The 24488-nt window shown below is 37.3% G+C and overlaps 1 long non-coding RNA gene across 2 annotated transcripts in view; it reads left to right on the top strand.

The window, feature by feature from the left end:
• The window catches only part of LOC141416910 (uncharacterized), a 62744-nt gene extending 49298 nt beyond the window's left edge, over positions 1 to 13446 (top strand). The window contains exons 1-3 of one of the 2 annotated variants that reach the window (XR_012441531.1): positions 4752 to 4946; positions 5113 to 5349; positions 7464 to 13446. This is a non-coding gene — a long non-coding RNA (uncharacterized lncRNA). Of the gene's footprint in view, positions 1 to 4751; positions 4947 to 5112; positions 5350 to 7463 lie in introns of those variants that run through there. The other variant, XR_012441532.1, reaches the window with a different exon arrangement.
• The last annotated feature ends 11042 nt before the right edge of the window (positions 13447 to 24488 follow it).

Raw genomic sequence — 24488 nt, 5'->3', positions numbered from 1 at the left:
GCCTCCATAGCGTTCCTCCAGCCTTTTTAAGCTAACTCACCACCTCTACCACAGCCCCCTTGCCTGGGATATTGTGTTAGACTCCAATCATTTTCCATCCCAATGCCCACTGAGTATTAATACGAGACTAAGTTCCCCTATTCAGAAATCTTAAGGGCTTCTCACTACTTGTATTGATTAAAGTCTAAACTCCTTATCTTTGCATTCAAGGCCCTCCATAATCTGTGCCCTATTATTTCTAGCCATACCTCCCAAATAGCATGCAGCCACACTTCTACTTACTAAGGCCACAGAAGTCTCACATTTTCCTTCCTCAGACTTTTGCATAATGCCAAATGCCTTGTCCAGAATCTCCCTTCTATTTTCATTCTATCCAAATATTACACATCTTTTAACATTCAACTTGGATTCCCACTTCTTCATTAAGGCCTATTCGAACCATTATTTTGAAAACTGACCATATTCTTTCTTACTTATCTTATTTTGTTTGGTTAGTTTTACAAGAATTTTATAAAATATTCTCATGTTCAAAATCCAAGGACTACAAAAGTTTATGAAAAAAAAATTGTCTCTTTTCCAGCCCTGTCCTGCAACTACCTGGAAGCAACCAGTGTTATCAGCTCCTTGTGTATCTTTCCAGACATACACAAATAAGCAAATAAAAGTTACTGCCTTTTAATACACTTTTGTATCAAACAAAAATGTATCCACTTATGTCCTTTATAAATATTTGACATTTTAGGTAATTACATATTATTTTCCCATTTATGGAGACTGTATGCCTTGTCTTCTTTATAGAATGTCTGCTATGCAATTATTCATTGATAAACTCTACAATTCTTTCAAGTTTAGGATAGACAATTCAATGTTAAGATTGAATCTTCACTATCTACCTTCTCAACTAAGAGGGATAGAAAAATAAGCAGTAGGTTTTCTTAAAACTTCCTCCCCATCCACAGCCATTAAAGGGAAAGTAAGGCATTACTAATCACATATGCAGATGTGCATTGTTCTGCTGCCATAGTTAATATGTTCCAGATACAAGCACACATTACGATATTTCCTTTGGTTTTGATACATATGCTGATACAAAGATTAGCAAAATCATTTGTAATGGACGATTCTGTTTCATTTTAGAAATCACCCATGCCTTCAGAATTCCAAGTTCACTGAGAGAATGTTTGCACTGAACTTTTTTCATAATTGCGTCCATCTCCATTTCACTTTCGACATATTAGAAATGACACGACAGCCCACCCACCTTGTTACTATTTCCTAAATGCTCTATAGTTTCCTATAATTATTTTAAACCATATATCAAACTTTGAAAATGATAAAGCCCCAAGTTAATTTTTTGTATACAAATAATATTTAAAAGTCAAACCTTGAGAGAAGTTTCATTCATTGTTAAACATTAGAAATTCTAATTTAATGCATTATACCAGTATTATACCAATGCATGATAATGTAGATGTTTGGGATCAAATGGTTTATTTGGCTAATGAAGGAGCAAATAAGCCAGGCAAGTTAAAGTTCCTCAAAAACTAGGCTGCTTTCAATGGATCACACAAACTGGATAGATACCACGTATTCCTTTTACTTCACATTATATAAAATGGAAACTTAATTTGTCCTACACACATGACCCTTGAATTAGGACTCTTTTTCTGACTAATCTTTTATTTGTATCAATGTCCAAAGTTTAAATATTAATTACAAAGCCTCAATTTTTCTTAGGATGAGAAATTTTCCTAGAAAACTCTAATTTTAAAACATTGTTTTAGATTACTTTTATGAACACTTAACCCTTTAAAAACTTGAAAATATTTTTGCTTAGAATTCTATGAAAAATACTAGTACTTTAGGCATGAACTTTAGTAGCTCTTTAAATCACTAGAATTGTAGCATAGTTCCGGTTTATGTTATTTTTCTTAATTTTCCTTCCCACACATGAAAATTCATAACATAACTTGGGTCTCTTACTCAGGAAGTCTCATAAACATAAAATTCATCATCATAAAATTTTTATATATAAGTGAGATTAAGTACAAATTTATTTTAATTTTCAATTTTCATAAACGTTGTTTAGGATTTTACTTTAGACCTTGGGTATAAATTATCAAAAATGGTTTGAGTATTTGCTAGTAAAACATTAAGTAACATTTAACAGTTAAACATATTGTTCAAGTGAAAAGTCAAGATGCAATTGAGGTAGGTTAGAAGCACTTAGCAAAAGATTGTCATGATGTATATCTGGGGAAGAGAGTATCTCGAAATAATTACAACTTCTTTGAAAGACAGGCTTATTTATATGCAGAATAGCCAATGAGACTGAGGTAGTAGTTGTGGAATTTACAGGAAGTGATTCTCTTCTTTTATGATTGTTTCTGGATTACATAGAGAATATGAAAAGAGGCAAGTAAAATGACAGAGAAACTTAAACAACACATCAAATTTTCAACTAAGAAAATTATTTTTCTCTGTACATAAACTTCTAATTTAACAAACCCTTATTGTTTCTTAGCTTCTACTCTATTGATTGCAAGTTTGAAAAACAAAAACCTGGCTTCTACAATTTAACAAAAGTACACAGATGTTTATTCTCCAATGAATTATTTCTTCTTTTACCAGCACTTGGTAATCCTCTCCATCCTCAATTCCTTTGGTTAGTTGCCATCTGGAATGTTGCCTTTGATTTTATGAATAAAGTTCCCCAATTGTTTCTGCAGCTGTTATCAGTGCAGCCTGACCTATTGCAAATAGGGATAACAGTAGAAAATAACTCCACAACTTTCACGCCATTTTACTACTGAGGTTTTCCTACCAGATCTCTTATTATGATTTTCCTAGTATATATTTCTTTGCACAGACAGTAACATTGCTAGATCTTGGTTTAAGGAAGATGTAAATGTGAACGTTTTCAGAAATTATTGTCTATAAATATGTTTACAAATATATGAATATTAAATATATTAATTCTATACATTTTACATACATTTTCATGGTCACTGATAATGATTGAATTATACAATTTCTCTCTACTTTCAACTAGCTGTTTCTGATGTCTACAATGACGTTGGTATTTTCCAATACTGACCTAATGCAAAATAGTAATCTTCAAACTGTAATCCTAGGATCTCATGGGGGAAAAGTGAAAGAGATGAGGGTAATGGACAGCTACTGTCCTCATGGTCAAAGCCATAGTTCCACCTCCCTCCTTTCAACTATGGCAGTTTTTTTTCAATAGTTTCATGTATTGGGCTTCCAAATAAAAGTTCCATTTATATTTTCTTTTGAGGTGGGAGTCTCACTATGTTGCTCAGGCTATTCTTGAAACCTGGGACTCAAGTGATTCTCCTCCCTTAGCCTCCCAAGTAGCTGGGACTGCAGGTCCCATTAAATTTCCATTAAAATTCCATTTAAAGAAGAGGTTTTTTCTAGGCATGGAGAGACTGAGGCAGGAGGACTGTAAGTTTGAGGCCAGCCTGGGCTACATTGAAGACCTTGTCAAAAAAATATATAAAGGGAGAGAGGGAGAGGATTTCACTACATATTGGGAGAATAACTGAATTCACTCTCTGATGGAAGTGGCCTCAGGTCAGGTTAGTCCATTGATAGACAAGTTGTTATTATACCTTTATAAGCAACCCCCCTCCCAATGTCTCTCCTTGTAGTAATGCTGCCTAAAACTTCCACTTCTAGTCCCACCTTTTGAAAATGCATTGAAAACATCAGTTTTAGAGCAATTATATTAGGTCAGAGAAGAGAACACATTAAGCTATCCATGAGCACCTGTATAAGAATAACTATATCTGTTAACTCTTGGAACCAAGTGGGGTCAGGAGAAAATCTAGTAAGTTTTGATGGGGGAGGGGATAGAGAAACGTTTCCTAGGACATCCCTTCAGGGAGCTGTAAGATACTCTGCAGCAGAGGGGTGACATGAAGGGGTGGTTATAGAAGAGAAAGATTTTATCCCTGTACAGTGGAAGGCAGTGATAGGAAATCTAGGCTCTTGTAATTGAGGCTTGTGGACCAAGAAAGTGGAAGGCAGATGCCTAATAAAGGGAGTGGGGAGGAACAGGGGAATTGGGAGGTGGTGGGAGGAGGATTCTATTCACCCTTCACCTTGGTCAGTAGAGCTCCTACTTCCAAACAAACACACATCTTTCTTTTCTCAGAGGAACACTTTATTCTTGTGATCTTGTCAATTATAATTTTTTTTTATTTTTAATACATTCTAATAAATTTATTTTTAAAAAATATATAAGTTTCATCAGTGAAAATACAAATAGATCTGTGTTCACTTAATTTTTTTTTATTTTTATGCTGGGTAGGGGTACAAAGATTCTTACGTTATGTCAAATATATCATACTTGAATTCGGCCCCTCCACCTTTCTCTTTTATCCTTCCCTCCCCCCATTCCTGGCATAGTTGTCTCTTTCATAAAACATCTCCATTATCCCCCAGATTCAGAAAGGAAGATCTCCAAATTTCTGCATGAAATTTGACTTATAATTTGACTTTGATTGTCTCTAGTTTTGCATAGGGTGTTCAAGTAAAATGTAATGACATATTTCCATAATTATATTCTCCTTACAGCAAGATATGAGCAGAGTATTTATTTAACTTCTAAATGAAGGAAAAGAGTCTACTGGGGCTAGTTTTTGCAAATAAGTGAGAAAAGATTGAGCTATCTATGAGTCACCAAGTTCAAATTATTTCACATCCTCAGGCAGGCCTGCCTTGGAGGAAGCCGCCTTTAAGCATAAGTGCACACACAGTCATTTTGTGCTTCTGAATTGACAGTGATCCCTGGTTAATTCTACAGCCAAGTTTGCAAGCAGCTTAACTTTCACAAAGGAAAAAAAGAGACCAGCAAGACTGTATTTTATAAGTAGAGTTTCAGCGAATGCCAACTTCAGATGAGAACAGACGCTAAAGAGGTGAGAAAGACCCTTCCTGAAAGGAAGCCAGAATTCTATGTAGTATTTTCTTGGCAACTGTCCTTGCACTGATATATATGACATTTTCAGCTGTGCATAGTAATATTGCCATCTAATCCTTTACAACTGGCAAAGTGCTTTGACGTCCATCTTCCCTTTTCTGCAGGCTGTGAGTGCTGAACACTATCAGACCAGGATGAGGGACTTTCGGGATGCCACCGAGGGATGAACAAAACCTCTCCACTCTGGGTCCTTAACTTCAGCAAGCACCAACTCTTTAGGAGACGACCCCGCGACGCACCCACAGCTCTGAGAGGCCCAGGACCTTGCGCACGTTGGCCCTTACAGTGTCTACTGAATGCGTCACCGTCAAGACGCAGGGAACAGCTGTACCTTCTTGCAGGTAAGAGGCTCTCTTCTGTCCATCACGTCCAGAACAAGTCACTCTGAAGTGCAAACACTTTCCAAACTTCTCTGTTCTTTTAATAGTCCAGTAAAATTGGTCCTAGCTCCGCGCTGGTTGACATGCTGTTCGGTCCAATTGCTCCAATCTCTGAGTAGACCCGCGGGGTCCGGGATGGATGACTCACACACTTGGGCTTCCCAGTTCCCGGGTCTGCGAAGGCACTCAGGGTCCAGGCAGCCTTCTGTGCGTTCTGCGTTCATTTTCCTAAGGCTCTATTTATACGAATTACGTTTTTCTTCCATTGATTAAGCAACTAGGATTTATTTTCTTTTCTTTCTGTATCAACCGTGCACACATGCTGTGCAGAAAAACCCGTCAACGTTTTGTGCCCATATTTATTTTTATTTCTGATGAGGCAGGTTCAAATCAAACTAGCAAAGTCAGAGAAAATAATCAAAACGGCTTGCGGTGGGCTTTTTTGCCTTTATTTTTATTAGGGTTTTCCTTTGTGGATCATTTTTAATTCTCTTCTTCATCAAGGGGTAATTAAATCAATAGGTATCTTTGTGCCCACAGTGAGAGAAAGTGGCAAGAAAGAGATCAAAATAAAACCATTCGAGCCATGCTTATTTTACCCCTGAGGAAGAGACTTCCAGCTGAGAAGGAGAAAGAAAGTAGAAAAACCTCTCAGCAAAATCAGTCATAGTCAGAGAACCCCAGACAGTGTTGGTTATCATTCCGGACCTGCTAATTCTTCCCCAGGTGACTCCTACTTTCCCAGATCACAGGGGGAGGGGAGACCCCAGGCAGGTACAGGATGGAAACAGTGTGAAAGGCAGAGCCTGCTTTTTGTCTTGAAGTTCATTTGGGGTGAAGGTGCTTGGGGTAAGACTCCTTAGAGTACACTAAAAATACTGACTCTGTGGGTCGGATACTGACCATCACTAATTGAGATGGTAGATGGTAGGGAGTAAGTTACCCTTCTCCATACTCCCAACTCCACCAATTAAAATCTGCAGAGACTCCCAAGGAAGAAAGAATGGAAGATGCTGTTTTTTGCTATTAAGAACCTCAGTTACACTGTGGAAAGACTAGAGAGTGGAAGTCGGTGTGACTCAAACTACACAAAATAAAGAAAGCTTTCAGGTGATGAGAAGAGGGAGGTTTCAGCCAGGTGGCTACAATTGTGTCTTATGCTTCTATTAAAAATCACATCCTCTCAGTGTCAGCCCCTAAATGAGTCCTAATGTAAACCTGGCCCTGTAGAAGCTCTAGAAGGGGTGTGTGTGTGTGTGTGTGTGTGTGTGTGTGTGTGTGTGTGTGTGTGTTGCAACTGTTGTATCCCTTATGCCCCAACAGTAGGCATAATTATTTATGAATGGAATAATAAACCATTAAAAGATTTCCTCCTCCCCCACTCCATGAAAAATTGAATTTACCAACCAAGACTAGTGAACGATGGAAGGGACCAGATTTAAAGTGCTCTTTACCTGCAGTTTTGGGAAGAATTGGCCACCTAGGAAAATAAATACTGACACAACAAAATTATCACTTACTCTTTATGATAAAGAGAAGCAAAATCACGAGTAGATTGGGAAGGGAATGGGGGGCAGAGAGGGTGTATTCTTCCTTCAGCTCTTGGAAAGAAGACATGCTGGAACAGTTAGCTCAGTAGGAAGGTGGCATAACAGTTTTCTAAAATTAAATTTATAAGTGAAAACTACAGAACATTCAAATCACTGTCTATGAGACCTTTAAGTTTCCAGTCTGATTCGACTTCCCACCTTTGGGTGCTTAAGAAAAGGGAACACCCATTGGTAAACACCAACCTTCTTTCTCTGTGTCGCTCACTGACTAGACAGTGGACTCCTGCAGCGCAACACCATAGGGGAGTCTGGTTTTGGGTTCCCCTGGCCCTTTCCGGGCCCCCAGTCACCGTCGTCACACCCCTTGGCCCCAGCTACTGACGGAGGCCATGTGCAGCTGCCATAATGTGTATAAAAGAATCTCTCCAAAGCGTTGGCTTCTTCTGTTCTTGGAATGCTTTTGGCAGATCCTCTACGTTTACCGGGCCTCTTGGGAGTTTGAACATACGTTTTTCTCTATTTCAGACAGGATTCTGAAGTGTTAACTAGATGGTTGCAGTTCCCATTCCCTATCCTGCTTCCCAAGAAAAGCTCTTCCTTTGCAGTCATGGGCAGTGGAGTGCGCGCCTGGGCAAAAGTCAGAAAGAAGCTGTTTCCTGGCACGGAGGATTCCAGTCACCCTGGGTGTGCGAGTGCGGAAGCCTCAGGAGGCTGCGTAGACCAAACGCCTAGCCACCAGCTTTGGCCTGTCACCTAGAGGGCCCGGTCTTCGCAAGCGTGCAAATCTCCCAGGGCAGCGGATGCAAGCTCAAGGATCTCCCGTTTATGTTGTCAGACGCCAAGAACAGCACTTTTGGAATCCATCCCTTGAACCAGGGGAGAGAGGAACCGTTGGGACAGAGCCCAAGCTGAGAATGGGGGGGTCGTGGGGAGACGCACTGGAAAATGGGAAATGCGTGTCGGCTGACTTTGGGTTCCTCGGCTTTGATTTTAAGCGCAGGGATGCTGGGTGGTTTCGCACCCCCACCCCTTTTCACCTCCCCCCCCCCCCGTCGCCGGCTCAGATGGATCCTGGAGCTAGTTATGGGTGTTAAACTGGCACGCGGGTGGGGCAATTCATTAGTCAAGAAACGGATTAGTTGTTTATTATCTATAAACATTCCAACCACAGCAACCTCCCATAAAACCGCGGAAGGGCCTATAAAGTAAAAAGCAGCAGTGAAGCCACGGTGCGCAGTGAGGACTCAGCAAATGTTCTGGGTGATAAGGTGTTGACTAGAGAAGCAGAGAGAGAGGGGGAGAAAGCAATCTTAAAGCGATCCGCCAAGAAATAATTCCCTAGATTAGGAACCAGTATTTCTCTAAGATGGAAGGAGCAGGAAAGATGTTGGGGTGGGTTGGAAGAGGGTGTGAGGGAAAAGACAAAATAAGGATTGGAGGGCCTACAGCGAGGTCATCAGTGAAGTTAATGCCAGCAATAAAAGCTGTTGATTAAATAAGGAGAGCAATTTAGCCTTTGGTTTCTCGGTGGAAAGCTAACTATGAAAGCAATCTAATAATACTTTATGGAGGAAAAAAAGGTTTAAAGCTGGCGTCTTTCTCGTAGCAGAAATTCACTTTTGAGTGTGCCTTTTAAACTTTTTTTCGATTGGAATAAAACGTTCTCTAAAAGGAGTTAGTCTTAAACAATATATATGTATTTAACTGTAAAGTTTTTTTAAAATCAATTGCTATTTTGTTTCTTTGGGTATTTTTTAAAACAAGATTTAAACTCTCTTTGTATATTGGACATTTTACAATAGCAGAAACAGTGATGCAATATTTATTCTGGTTTTCAAATAACTAATTTAAGTAATTTTTTTCAGTTTGATTCAGTGTCCGTTACTCAGAAATCATGTTAGTGGTAAATTTTGTAGTACAATTGAATAAACATCGTGGCTTAAAATGTATTAGGAATAACAGTTTTTAGAAGATAGTGATAGATATCAGAAGGTTTTTTATTCCTCAGATATAAAAAACTGTTAATTTAAATAGAACAGTCCAAAAAAGGCATAATCCATAAATTAAAAGCCTGATAAATTATAAAGTATACTTCTCATGTAACTACCTAGAGCAAGGGCAAGCCTTTGTCCTGCAGTAGATGTTGAAGAAAATCCATTTGTTAGATTCTTGTTTTGGAAGCTGTTGATATTTAAATAATTGTTCCAGTGCCTGGATTTCTTTTCAGAAACAGTATTGTGGATTTAATCCCCTGGGGATTATTGCCTTGAAAACAAAAATAAAAAGCTTTGAGCAATATGAACAGGGAACAAAAATCAACCTCTCCACATCCATAACCCCTTCCCCCTGCTTTCCTTATTCCATACTGAGAGACATAACAAACAAACGATTACATGTTGGAAAACACATCTGAAAACAGAAAGGTCACGTTACTACCGAGTCCTGGCGAACATTAATCTGGTGTTTGGAAAATAGTTGACAGTTGAAGGTTGGGGTTTCTCTCTTTTCTACTTCAAGAGGGGAAAGAGAAAGGAAAGGGGGAGGGGAGAGAGAGGGAGAGATATCATTTAGAAGAGATAGCTGACAACTTTTGGCCTTTTCTCTTCAAAAATAGTTTAAGGTCTACCAACTTTCTATCCTAGGTTTACTCACACACACACACACACACACACACACACACAGAGGAAACTACAAGGACTAATAGAATCTGAAATGGCTGAGTTTGCATGAGTGTGTATGTGTGTTGTCCTAAAATATTCAATGTGCATACTGAGAATAATCACAGTAACACCAATCTCTGACCGCCTGAGGGAAGAGTTTAATGGACAGAAACCAATCCATTTTCTAATCACTCCTTTGAAGGTGCAAGTTGATTTCTTTAAACCTACTCCTACATTCCCTACCAATCCTCCAGCTCAGCACAGAGTACCTTTCCCAGACTCCATTAGGTTCAGGTAACGCATCACCCATGTATCTGGCTGCCTCTGCCTGAGATTACTCTTATCTGAATTTGTGAGCTAGAATGAGAAAGGAGATCTGAAGTACATTACTGGGCCCGGGGCTGGAAATGATCATATTGAAATTATACTGATAAATTGCACTGGCAGCAATTAGTGAATCATTCTTTATGGGCATGCTCAGGTTTCGATGTCTTGAAAACAGAATGGATTTTCGAGGCGGTACGATGAAAGGGGACAAGCAGTGAGAGAAGGAATCAAGAAATTTGGGAATCAGACAGCTCTGCAACCTTAAGCATGTCACTTTAACCTTGAGGATCTCGGGTTTCCCCTCCAAACAAAATGAGATCGGATGGTGAGCTCTTGCAGTCTTTCACTGTAGGACAATAATTAAGATAATGCGAGCAGCCGCAATAGGCTGCTAGAGCCTTTCTGCTACATTGCCCTTTTTCTGTCTGTATTGCATAGAGATCTGTCTAAGACACTCACAGGGAAAGATTCAGTGCAGATATTCCGGACTGGGAAATTTCAGGCCGAGTTTCCTTCAGTTAACTTGCCTCTGGGAGCGTGGCTAGGACGGGCCAGAGAACTTTCCTGTGCTGCTGGGTGGCTAGGCGTTGCGAGCAGCGCCAGAGGACCCCATTCTGCCCATCCAGTACTCTACAGCTCCAGGGCTCTGGGATTTCAGGTCTTCCTGCTTCACTGGATTCAATTTCGAACCCCTTGATAACTGACAGCATGTCCACTTTCATCCTGCCCGCAGGCCCCTAGGGGCGTTTGCTTGAGTTCAGTTCGGGTCCTGGAGCCGCGCGCAGCGGAGCTCCGGGTTCTGGCAGCCACCAAGTCACCGCTACCCAGTCCGCCTGACCAGCCAGTGGGAACGATCGCCCGCCCGAGGACTGAACACGAATTTCCTTGATAGTGGGGAAGAGACGGGCCGCTTGTCTCAGGGAAGAATCATCCCTGATATTTATTTTAACATGTGAACTCCTCCAGAGCACTGCAGCCGCTGTGCCATAGCCCTCCTCCAGGCTAGCGGACAAAACTGCTCCTTGTACACAGAAACCAGACTGGTTCCATACGGTTACAGACCACTTTACTTCATTGCTGTTCTTTAAGAATCAGATCCCAAAGCGCTTTCCTTGACACCCGAAATTCTCAGAGATTGCTTTCCCAAACTTCCCGTTGCTGCGCGCATTCTGCAAAGCAAACGCTTCCGCTCAGCAAACCGCTGACGGGGTCTACCTTAGCCAGGTAGATTTCTAGCCAGACCGCTAATGTAGAGGGGGTGCAGGGAAGTTGATTGAGTCTTCCAGGTTCCTTCCGGTCATTTTCACAATCTAGAGGTTCAAAAACGAATTTTATAATTATCTCCACACAAACAAAACGTCTAAGAAAGATTGCAAACATTTAACTAAGCAGGCACTGATGTTTTGGAAAGGTTTTCCCCGGAGACTGCTGGAGGGTGCCAAATCCTCTACAATTTACTTTTCCAACTTTGCAATCGAGTGTCCGAATTCCTGACCCACTTCATTCTAAGAGCGATGCGCACATGCCCTTGGAACACGATGGGACAGAACATGGTGTTCAGTTCCTCTGCCTGCAATATTTTGTCTCTAAATCCCAGGTCATTGAAATAGAGATGCAGGAAAAGCCACCAGACTCTGGGTGCCAAGCAGCGCACTGGGAAGAGTGTGAGATAAGGGATACCACAGTAAGGCCTTCAGAGCTTCTTGGAGGAAAGGTCTTGGAATCTTGGGGTAATCTAGCCTGACTTCCTACTTCAGCAAGTGCCTGCAGCCCACACTCTCCTGGAGGGAGAGGAAGTGTATCCCAGAGGTAGCTGGAGAACACACGTCATCCCCACCTCCCTACCCAAGGCCACACCATTTAGTTCTAGTGAAAGTCACATTTGTTGATGAGAAAATACATCAACAGTCAGGCGCAACAAAGCCGGGAAAGGGACAATCCTCCCTTATTCATAAATAATACTCCAAATGTGTTAAATACTAAGTGATTTTTATTGTTTGGCAGCTCTGACGCTGTACTTTAGTTACTGACATCAGGTAGGATTTATGCTAGTCACGTGTCAGAACACAGTTAATGTTGAAAGGAAAGAGAAAAGAACAGATTCTAGAACATACCATTTAAGAGGAGCATATCCCAAAGGCTGGCAGAATGTTCATTAATGTAGTTATAATCAAGAAATTACATTTCCAATTTAATAAAATTTAGTTTTGTTTTTCAGTTTTTCTAAAGTAGTGACGTTGGGTTATAAAATTTTACTCTGCAAAAAAATATATTTCTCCCTCACCAAATTATAACATCATAGAAGCAGATAGTATGGCTTTTAAGCACGGTATTTTGAAACAAAATATTTTCAACTACCTGGCAGCATACACAAAACAAAAAAATAAGGTTATATTTTAGAAATTATTATAATTCATTCTTCTCTATAAAAATTCACCCCAATTAAAAACAAAGAAAGAATAGTTAATTCTGGATAAAGCAACTTTTTTGTAATTCCCAGGCATGGACTGAAATTTAGTAAATACATATTTGCAAGACATCACTAAACATCACAACTAAGAATGCTGGTCAAACATGACTTTCATACATTTCACATCTTACCATATGAAACTGCCCTATATAAATATTGTTCTTTTATAAAATACGATATTTCTATTTTGTACCAAAATGGGAAAAGGTGATATCATTTATCTAGATTTATTTTTTTTAAAAGCTCCCCCCAAATAAGAGACTTTTTTGTTTAAACAACAAATGTGTAAAATCTGAAGGAATGAACTATGAAAGTCTTTCTGAAAATTTAGAAACTGTATCTGTTGGGTTGTCATTTTCTTATTTCTATATTTTACATGTGTGAATATTTGTGTGACTCTCACCATTTTCCCCTTATGTAAGACAAATTAATTTTGAAAATCCTATTTAAAGTGACATGTTGTCACAGTGAGGTAAGATAAATGGTTTTCTAGTCACAATGATGGAAATATTAGTCCTACTATGTGGCTGATGTCCAGAGGTAAGACCTCTGAGCCTGTGAGAATCACCAACTACTTTTTCTTGGTTAAAAAATTAGGTTTTGAACACTTTAGTCAAGTTATCTATATAATGTGTGTTTTCAATAGTTTTTATAGTAAATATTAATATTGGGATTGTAGTATTAGCTTGATTTCAATTAAAGAAAGCTTCTGAATAACACTTAATAAAGAGAATAAAGACACCTACCCCACACATTCACACCCCAAACTTCCTATTCCCAGTACAGCAAGCATAATCCTCTTATTTCATTTAAATTGTCACTAACCTTATAAGAAGAGAGGAATGTTTTAACTCCTTACCTGAATACATCTTGTCACAGGAACTGAAATTGTGAGTGTTCTGTGTTGTCTGTTACAGTACAGGGTTCTGTACTGTATTGCCTTTGTGAAGGCTAAAGTAACAATGTATGACTATTGCCTCCTGGGATCCTTATGAAAATGAGATATGTAGCTGGTTCAAATAAATGCTATAGACCTTGACCTGGGAATCCAGTTGAGAAAAAACAAGTTATTTCACATATGCTAAGACATAATTAAAATGTTATTCTAAACTTGGTTTTTTGTGTGTATGTTATTTTGTATATGTGCTTATTAATTGTTATATTCCATTACAAAGATATGTAAGAAATTATAATACTTATAAAAAAGTTATTTGAACCTCTTTATTCATAGGAACAAAAAAATTACCTCGAAAAGAAATTGCACAAGGAACTTCCATTTTCAAAACCTTTAAGACTGAGTATTTTAATTAATAATATTAGGTGGGCATGGTTGTACACACCCGTAACACTAGCACTCAGGTGACTGAGCAGAAAGATTGCAAGTTCAAGGCCAGTCTTGGCTACACATTAAAACTCTGTCTCAGATCTCTCTCTCTCTCTCTCTCTCTCTCTCTCTCTCTCTCTCTCTCTGTCTCTCTCCTCTCCTCTCCTCTCTCAACAATATATTATTAAAATGTATTTGAACATTGTCAGTTTGAAATCAGCTTGATCTGAAAACAAGAAAAGTTCTTTCAATGGCCTATTGACATACTGCTATATGTCATATGTATGCATTTTAATTTATTTTTGGAATGGAAAATAATCCTGAAAAAGAAATTTAAGGTGAATTACCTAGTAAACTTTTTCCAGTCTAAATTATAAGGTGCTAAAGCATAATCATATGTTTTGCTTGTTTTTGTTTTTGTTTTTGTTTTGAGACAGGATCTCCCTATGCAGCCCAGGCTGGCCTCAAACTCAAGATCTTCCTGATTCATTCCTCCCCACCCCCCCACACCCCAGTGCTGGGATGACAAGCATATGCCACCGTGCCTAACTATGTTTGGATTTTTAAAAGAAAGTCTCAAAAAATATTAGATAAATACTATAGAACTATTATGATCATTTTACTTTTCTGTCTCTAAATTGTATACCAAGAGAAATATTTTTAAGAGTCATTCATACCTTTTTTTTTTAAAGTAGAAGCACAAAATGTTATTTTGCAAAGGGAAAAAAGGAAATACATAATTATACATAAACACATGTGTTCATTTTATAAGAGGGTTAAAAATCAGGCAAGGATCTCTAGCCTGGGCTTCATAGAAAGATCTTGTCTCAAAAAAAGAAGGGGGATGGTCATGGTGGTGAAAAGGGCTTTATAATTTTGGGCAGCAGAAAAAGGGACTAGCAAACATCACAGTTCAAGACAGGGATCAAGCTAGTAATTTATTTTCAAATGAGAAAGCACATTTTCCAGGATAGATTTAGCTTTATTTGGGGCAGTTAGGATAAAGGAAAAGTAGACTTTCACTTTCTAAGTTAAAAAGTTAAACTATATGAATTATTGGTCTGACATGAAGCAATAGTGACATTTTCTCTTCTTAATGAGCTAGATGTTACAATTCAACATGAGAGTATAGATACCACCATTTATTTTTTAAATAATTGCAAACTTTCCTCTCAGGAAAGATATTTTGCCAACATCATTTTGAGACTTTTCAATCACAATCTCCATACAATAGTCTTTAAAAGTAGTATACCTCCAGTGAGCGCTCATCATTTGTATAACAAAGATTTGTTGACTGCCCACTCTCTTCCAGGAACTATTCTAGGAGCATCAACGAGCAAAGCAAACAAACACCTGCCCTAAGTGGAGTAAGGTAACTTTTTTCTGGAGAGTGTGGAAATTAATCACTCTAGGGAGAAAATTCTGTAGTTTTCAGGTCATCCACTAGGTGGCAAAGTGTGCAAAACTGACAGCATATTGTGGAGCAAAATTAGGTGCATTTAGTCTTTTTGTGAAAACTTCCACTATATTTTGTTACAGATGTCTCTTTTTGAGTGCTGCAGTTATTAGTTAATGGTCAGAATCCATCTTGCATTCAATTTTTCAAAGCATTCTTTGCTAGGGACTCATTTCTTCTAGAAAGGAAGAAAGCTGTGTTCCTCAGAGGCCTATCTACAAGATCCCTAAGGCTACATAAAGAAAATTTTCTTTTTTCCTCACTGTAGTTTTTGTGCCCCCAGATGTATAGATTATAGAATTCTGCCAATGAGTCTGAACATCTGGATTTTCTCAGGGCCCACAAAGTCTTGGGTCATCTTTATTCAAATTTACCTAGCTATTAGTTATCACACCTTGGATAGTTGGGGGGGTGGTTAGTGCCCAAAACAACAACATATTAGAATAACGTCTATGCAGATAAATAGTCAAACACATACTAATAAATACCTACACACAAGCATGCATATATTTTGTTTTTGGAGACTTCATCCTTACACTGAAGAACTAAAGTTATTTCACTTAATCAGACCTCTTCTTTGGAACAGATCTGAGATACTTTCCCCAAAAGAAATTGATCCTTTATTCATGTTTAGATATCTCAAAGATTTTTTTTTAAATTCCCATTTTTGATAAGTAGTATACAGGATGTAGAAATACTTGCAGTTATTTAAATGTAAAGCTTGAGATTTTCCTGTGCTTACTTGCCATATGAAGTCAGGATCTTTTGTTTTTAAATGTGTGTTCTTTAAATCTAAAAATGAGAAGTTAGAGATAAATATTGTTCTGTATTGAGATGTTATCTAAATCAGTGTGTTCATTTTGAAAAGATACTGATAGTACTATTTTTTCAGTGCTGGGAGTCAAATCTTGGGCTTTGCACATGCTAGGCGAGACAACAATCTTTTTGAGTAAGAATTTCAATTTTTTTTGCATAATAGCCCCAAATCAGGTAGCAAAATATTGCAACATAAGAAAACACAGTGTCAATGTGTTACAGTGTAGAACAGAATATATAAGGAACAATCAACAGTAACCATGTGAGGGCTCAGTGGTAGAGCCCTTGCCTAGCATGAGTGAAGCTTGAATAATATATACATATATAGTCATAAAAATGTGTTATGTAGCTGAAATATATTCACTTAAATAGCTTTGTGACCAAGAATATTAATACTATATTATATGCCATTTTAACATAAAATCTCCTAAATTTTTGTGCTTAAATATTTTTTTCTGTTGAAAAATTTCTTATTCCCAATATTACCACTGTAACTGATATTACAAGAGATCCTAATTTTCATGGACACATCACTGGGAGGACATACATCTATGAGGAAATAATAGATTTATCTTGAGAGAAGGAATTTCAGTTAATTCCATGTCTTTCACAGAAATAAATAAAGTCTATTAATTTGCTCAGAATATACTTGTGAAGGCTAAATGAGTTAAAGAATAAAAGCCCTTAGCAAAGCAAGGATAATAAAAGAGTAAGATACATGCTATCTACAACTTTGATTTCATTACCATTATTGTCAATTATATTTTTCTACAATTTTTACAGAGACTTCTGAGACTCAGTTCCTTATAATGTGAACCAAATTGCAAAATGAGCTCCCCTACAGAAAAACTGAGTTACAAAATATATTTCCAAGATGCTAAAAGGGTATTTCCTCCCAAAGTCAGGGCTCAGCATCATGATACAAACATTCCCAGCTTAACAAGATGTTTTTATCATGGATGCCAACTGGAAAACAATTTAGAGATGTTTTTAATTGGAAACAAATTTTGACCCCTTACTGCATTACATTGGAGATGTCTCCACTACAAGGTGTTTAAATTTTTATTATTGCATTTATCACATTGTATTATAGTCATGAGTACAGTGACCATACATCCTTCCTTTATGCCTGTTGTCCTGAAGTACCATCTGGTTTAGCATTTTAATGCTTTCAAAAGTGTCCTGGTTTAGACATAAACTCCATAGTGCCCCATTTATGAGGCAGGTGCCTGGCTGAAGAGTTGAGGAACACTGGGGTGGTCCCAGGCTGAGTGTGGGTCTGTTTGACAAATTGGTGATGTCAGTGACCCAGAGATATCTGGCTGATTTGTGTGCAAAGAAAGGATTTGAACAGAAACTCTTACAGCACTGAGGGTCAAAGGCAGAAAGAATCAGTGAGTGCCTCAAACACTGTGACTCAGCCCTGTAAGGAGAACATACTTTCTTCATAGTAGTAAGAAAGTGAGGACTATAGAGAACAGCATCATTTAGTTTCTATTGGGTTGTGGTTGTAAATGTTTTAGGAGACAGGAGGCTTTGTAATAAATCAAGGACGATGAAACACACCCCAGAAGATGATGCACAACTCCAAACCTCAGTGAGATGTAAAAACAGCTAGCATAGAATTTCTACAATCTCTGAGAACTATTTAGGGATGGAAGCTAAGGAAGGAGTAGATGTTGGATTTGTATGCATCTTAATCAGTGCCAGATTCAATTTGGTTTACGATAATTGCAGTTTGAGTACTCCAACTACATGACCAGTTACAGTACAGTAACTAAAAGGAATAGTTTTTGCCTATATGTTAAATTAAATTTTACTTACTTTGGTGCTGGGATTAAACCTGGAGCCTCACACATACTAATGACATGTTCTATCACTGATAGAATAACCCTAGCCTTATTTTTTAAGGGATACATAAAAACATAAAAATGTTACATATTAGCCAGACACGATGGCACATGCCTGCAATTTGAGCACTTGGGAGGCTGAGCACTTGGGAGGCTGAGGCAGGAGGATCACAAGCTCAAGGCCAGCCTGGGCTACATAGAACTTGTCTCAAAAAACAAGGGCTGTAACTCAGTGGGAAAGCACTTGCCTAGCATGTACCAGTTGCTGATTTTGATTCTCAGTACAGACAAAAATATTGTACATTTTAATTGGATACTATATGTTGTTTTGATACATGGTATACTTTGTGTTCTGGTGAAGTCAGAGTGAACATATCTGTCTCTTCAGTTATTTTTTATGATGAAAACATTCAAAATCCTCTCTTCTAGCTTTTTGAAATATACAGTACATTACTATTATTATCAGTAATCATCCTTCTATAAAATAGTAAAACATAACTATTTTGTAAGTAGGACACCTCAGGCACTGGTTGGGACCCAGACTGGCAAGAGCAAGCTCTCCTGAACAGAACAACATGGTTAGTCAGTTTTTAAATTTTATTGATTTTATTGTGAAAGACTCTCTAAATTGAGATAGGATGGTATTTCTTTTTTATATCTAAAGCATGTTACTCAAGTACTTTGATATTTTGGAATGTTTTGTTTGAGAACACTTGTTAAAAAATTAATCTGTTCCTTCAACATAAACTGTAGACTCTATTTGCCATATATTATGCTAAGTGTTCATGACTACTTCAATATATGCATCCATTCCTATAGTTTCTTCTACCATTTGCATGTTGAGGACGCTCTCAAAATGTCCTTTTAGCTTTTAGTTTCCATGTGAATATTATATTACATTTGTAAATTAACTGCTGAACACTGTTGAATAACTAATTGGCTGGCTGTACTTTAAATTTCAGTGACTCAAAGTGAACTCCTTTTGGACTGCTCATATCTATGGTATCACCACTGCCTTCCTCTCAACCCAAACAAACTTGACCTTCACTATGTTTCCTCTATGTTGGCAACTCCTTCAGATCATTTGGAGTAAGTAGTTACATTTTCAACTTTGTTTCCAACAGCCAGTAGCACACCAGGATGGTTTACTTCAAAAGAGACTTTTTAAAAAGTTTTTGTTATTTTTACGTTTACTTACATGTATATCACTTGCACACCCATGTTTATTGCAGTACTATTCACAAAATCCATGCTATGGAAACAGCAAGTATGCCCCACTACTGATAAATGGATTAAGAAAATGTGGTATTTATACACAATGGAATTTTATTCAGCCACAAAGAAGGGCGAAATTCTGTCATTTGCAAGTAATGGATGGTACTGGAGAACATCATCTTAAGTGAAGTTAGGCTCAGAAGACCAAAAATCACATGTTCTTCCTCATATGCAGATTATAGATCTAAAATAAATGCAGTAATATTATTGGATATGGGTCACACACTGAGGAGAGACCTCACACTGGAGGGATAGGGAAAAAGAAGGAAACCAAAAACTTGAATGTGGTTGATGTACTCACTGTGTAGGAACAAATATAGTAATCTTAAACTGGCATAGGCCACTATGGGAAGGGCACTAGGAGGTAGAGAGAAGGTCTGGTAGAGAGGAACTAATTTGGGTCGTAATACACATATGCATGGAAACACTGGGAATTTCTCTGTATAGCTATCTTTATCTCAAACTAGCAAAAACGCTATGCTTTTCTTATTATCTTTTATGTTTTTTCTCCAATAAAACTACAGAACAAGAGGGCAGAACAGGTGCAAAAGTGTCTTTCAGGGAAGTGGTACAGTGCCTGCCTAGCAAGCATGATGCCCTGAATTCAAACCTAGTACTACCAAAAGAACAAAAAAAGGAAAAGTATCTTTCAAATCTTTCCTCTATCATGCCTACTCCATGGACACTGATAAAATACAGGTTTCCATTATTTTTCACTTGCACAGATACAAGTACCTAAATCTTCTTTGACTTCCTTAGTGTACATTCCATTACATTTCTGCTTTACATTTCGCATTGGCATTAGAAAAATTTTCTTAAAATATATCAGAAATGACATGTTTCTTCGTGAAAGCCTTCAATTGTCTACAAAATTTTATTTCAGCTTACTCACTTCAATCTGTACTTTCTAGTCTTTTCTTTCCCTAAGTTTTTACTTGCACCTTATACTCCAACAGATTGCTCAGTGTTCCATGACTTCTGTACATTTCTGTTTCCATGCTATTGATCTATTCTCTTAGCCAGTTAATATAAGTATGGTGACAACACATTTTCTTCTGCTGTTCCTTAGGGTAGCAACATAAACAAAGTACTTGGGAATCAGGTCTTCATAAATGGTCTTGTGAGCTGGGTGAGGCTCATGCCTGTAATCCTAGCTACTCTGGAGGCAGAAATCGGAGTAATGCGTTTGGAAACCAGCCCAGGCAAAAAATTAACTAGACCCCCATCTCAACCAATAAAAGCTGGGAATCTCAACTACGTGGGAAGCATAAATGGGAGATTGTGCAGTACAGGTTTGACTCGGCATAAATGTGAGAACCTATTCAAAAGATTCCTAAGGCAAAAAGGGCTGGAAACATTGTTCAAGTAGTAGAGTGCCTGACTGCCTGGCAAGCACAAGGCCTAGAGTTCAAACTCCAGGAACACCCACACCCACCCACGCCCCCCTCCACACACACACACACACACACAGAATCATTTGATCCTTCAAAAGTCACATAGCTTCTACAGACCTCTGCAAAATTATGCTGACCTATGTGAAGTATTATAGAACCAAATACAATTATGGTTGCCTCCCTGTCACTAATGCCCTTGATCATAGGGGAAGTTTGCTTCTCTTTTTTTCTTTTTCATTGCACCTAGTAAATTCTTCCTAGAATAAAATGAAACATCTTTAAATACTTATTTGAGTATTTAAATTAAAACTTTACTCTAATGTAAAATAATACCCTAAATGTATTGCCATGTTGTAGGTACTTGGGAAGCTATAGTGATATGTGTAGTAGAATTTAAATATGTAAGGCATGAGATTTTTCTTAAATTGTGAGAAAAGCACAAGATGAATTAGAATGCTTTAGACCTTGCATATAATGTGAGTGACTATGTTAAGGCTGAACCAGGGCTGGATGAATGACTTAAGTGGTAGAGTGCCTGCCTAGCAAGCAAGAAGACTTGAGTTCAAACCTAAGTACTACCAAAAAGAAAAAAAAAAAAAGGGCTGAAGTAAATTGGGATAGTAGGGGAAATTATTACAGACATTTTGAGAACAAAGAAAAGGGAAACTGGTTGGGGGAACAGACAAAACATTTCCACTTAGCAATATAAATTAAAAAGAAATACAGAAGCAAATGTTGACAGAACCTAGGACAAAGTGATTTTAGCTATCAAATCTTAAATAGGCAAAATCATTGCTCTTGATAAATACATTTGGCTATTGTATCTGACACAAAATCTAAACCATTTGGTTTAGGTGGTTGTCCTTGCTCTGATTCCATGATTGCCAATCAATTGGCTATGGGTAGGCTAGTAAAGAGAGAAAAGGCACTGATCAGTAGGTAATCACTGTAACATTTCCTTTTGTTCTGGATTTAAAATCACTGTCATGAAAAATACATTTGTTTAAGATGTGTTGACAAAACCAGATTTCTGAGGCCGAGAACCAGACCCAGAATCAACACAAATCCATCATGGTAACAAATGCCCCCATGGGACAGCTGTTGTAAGGCATTGGATTTTACCTACTCCAGTGTGAGCTAGGATTTTCCTGTTCCAAGATCAACTAAAGGAAACAGTGAAATACATACTACTTCAATTTCTGCAGTAACAACAAAAATCTCCAAAGGGAAATAAAATGAGTAACTGTGAATCCCTGTATAAGCACTATTGCCTGCATAAGATTTTGCAGTCCGGGTTTAGGAATATAAATATGTAATTCAAAAACTAAATTGCAATAGAACTGAAAGTCACACACATTGAAATTAGAGCATATGATTTTTGAGAATTTTAGAAATATAATAAACTACTGATGGCCTTAGGATTGAAAATGACATTTACTTTGGAAGAAACTCACCGTAGGGCAATGTGACAGGTGACAGATGTAATGCTAGCACACACACACACACACACACACACACACACACACACACACACACACACAACTACTTTATTTTGTTCCCTTTATTGTCCTCTCAATAAGCCCAGCAACTTTGATAAACTTCTCTGGGCCACACTGGATATTCATTAGAAGTCTGTCTCTGACAGAAAGTCTCTCTCCTCCAGGATCACATATTCACACAACTTGGAAGAGATAACTATTCTGAAATTGTTCAACATGAAGACACTATTTGTTCATTTTTGTTTTGATTAAAAAATGGCAAATGCACAGTAAGTTAAGACTCTATAAAACTATTCCTTGAATGACTATCACATCCTCGAGACCTTTTCTATGATGCTTTTGTTGGAAGAAATCCTTTTTGCTTTGAACTCTTTGGGACAGATTTTTTAAAAAGATGATAAACATTGACATTGTATTGGTATTGTTATAAAAATTTGCATGTTATTGCAATTTAGTATTTTTATTGTATTTGGTATTAGTAATTGGTTTTCAGTGTTAATTGGTATTGATACATTTTTAACTCTTACTAAATACAAATATGGCATTAATTTTACAATACAAATTTTATAATACCAATACCAGAGGAAAGCTTTATATTGTATTTATTACCTAATGTACTAGCCACATGCAGCAATTTGGTTTTAGCTAATCAGGCCATTTTAAAGCATGAATACATGAGTAAGAAAAAAGATTTATTAAGTCACATTGGAATTGTATGACTTAATTTAAAAACTTGACTACAAAATTAGGCCATGTTTAAAAAAAGTTATTTCCAAAAGTGAAAAATGATTTTACTTTTCAAGTGCTTCAATTTTTTAGGTTAAAAAAAAAAGAAAACAAAAAGTAATCTGAGATCCTAAAATTCCTTGTCTATTTTAATTTTTAAAACAAATTAGGGAGGAATATGGGGATGCTTAGTAAAGATTTTGTCTTTTAAATAGTTTTCTTTAGAAAATGTCAACAACTTAAGTATTTAAGAAGTGATTAATTACTTGCAAAGAGACTGAAAACAATATTTAAGGTATGTGTCCCCAAACATACATATTTCTGATTTAAACTTTTAAGCTGTCAATACCAGAGAGACAATGCCATTGATGTGTACCTGGCACTAGGCGCTCCAGTTAATTTCTTCCCTGGAGAGGGGTTTGGGCGACAGAATGGCGTCCAGGCTTCCCAGGTTGTTGCAATGACAAACTGCAGTGGTGGTCAAGTCAAGGAGTCTGACAAAATCTCATTAATCATTTTAAATTAAATCCAACCTTCCGGTCCAGCCATGCCAAGAAGAAAGCATTTTCCTTTTTTAACCAATGGAAATTTCCTCAGTAAAGATTTGGTATCTTTCTCTTGCTGGTCTTTAATTCAATTAGACAAAAATAAAATAAAACAATCCACTTTTCTAAGCTTGAAAACAAAACATTTGTCCAGATATGATTTAACAGATCAGCCAAGTGTCTTGAAAATAAATTTTAAGTAAAAATACATGGCAACATTCTGAGGGGAAAGTGCACCAGCTGATTTAGAAATATCATTTATTTTTAGTTTCTTGTTTCAATGAATTTATTTTGTTGTATCTAGAATATATTACTCTTAAAAAGATTTTGAAGAGGAAATAAGAAAAAAATGCTTTACAATATTTTGGTATATTTTATTCCAGTCTCTTCTTTCCAGTCAAAGGTTTTTGCTATGTTTTATATGGTAATTGTAATGTGTGTATATTCACATATATGGATAATGTCCTATCTTTTAATATTTAAAATAAGTGTTTTCCCACTTTATAAACATCATGAGAATGTATTTTGGTCTACCTGACTAGTGTCTGGAGTAGCAGCTTGTGTATAGTAATATGCAAGTATTTGTTGGTTGTGACAACTGCCCCAAGTTTGGGGCATTCCAGGGCCATCTATTTTTTTTTATTTTCTTTAAAAACACTCAAGGTGTGCATTCTCCCTGTTCCCCATTTTGAATTAATAGCCTTTGGATGGCTTCCTAGAAGAGGATAAATTTATTTATGAATTCTTGAAAAGAAACTTCATTGGTCACTGATATTCACAATATTGCCAAAAATTTAAGAGATTAAGAGAAGTAACATGTAATATGATCAATGATCTAAATTCTTGTAGCTGAAAAAATATGCAGACAATCTTAAAGGAACAGCAATTAATCCAGATATTAAAAATTAGACGCCCTGGAGAGATTCATCTATAACCAGAATAGTACATAGGTAGAACATGTCTTAATGTCTTAAAAAAGTTAATATATTTTGATTTGTAAATTGTGACACCTAACCTATCTGGAGGTGTTTTGTAAAAAATGGAAAAAGTAAGGCCATTTTTTTATATGCTTATGTAGAAAATGAACTAGAGGTAAAATAATTCAGCTGAATTTAGCAGGAAACTGCTCTGGGGCAATGTTTATTTTGGGTACTGAGAAAGACATGAAAAATTAAACTTCTATCTCTATGAATAGAGAAAACTGTCCC

Source organism: Castor canadensis, chromosome 14 (genome assembly GCF_047511655.1).
Source record: "Castor canadensis chromosome 14, mCasCan1.hap1v2, whole genome shotgun sequence".
In the NCBI taxonomy this organism is placed as follows: domain Eukaryota; kingdom Metazoa; phylum Chordata; class Mammalia; order Rodentia; family Castoridae; genus Castor; species Castor canadensis.
Note: the sequence above shows the minus strand (reverse complement) of the source record. Positions and strands in the feature narration are given on the sequence as shown.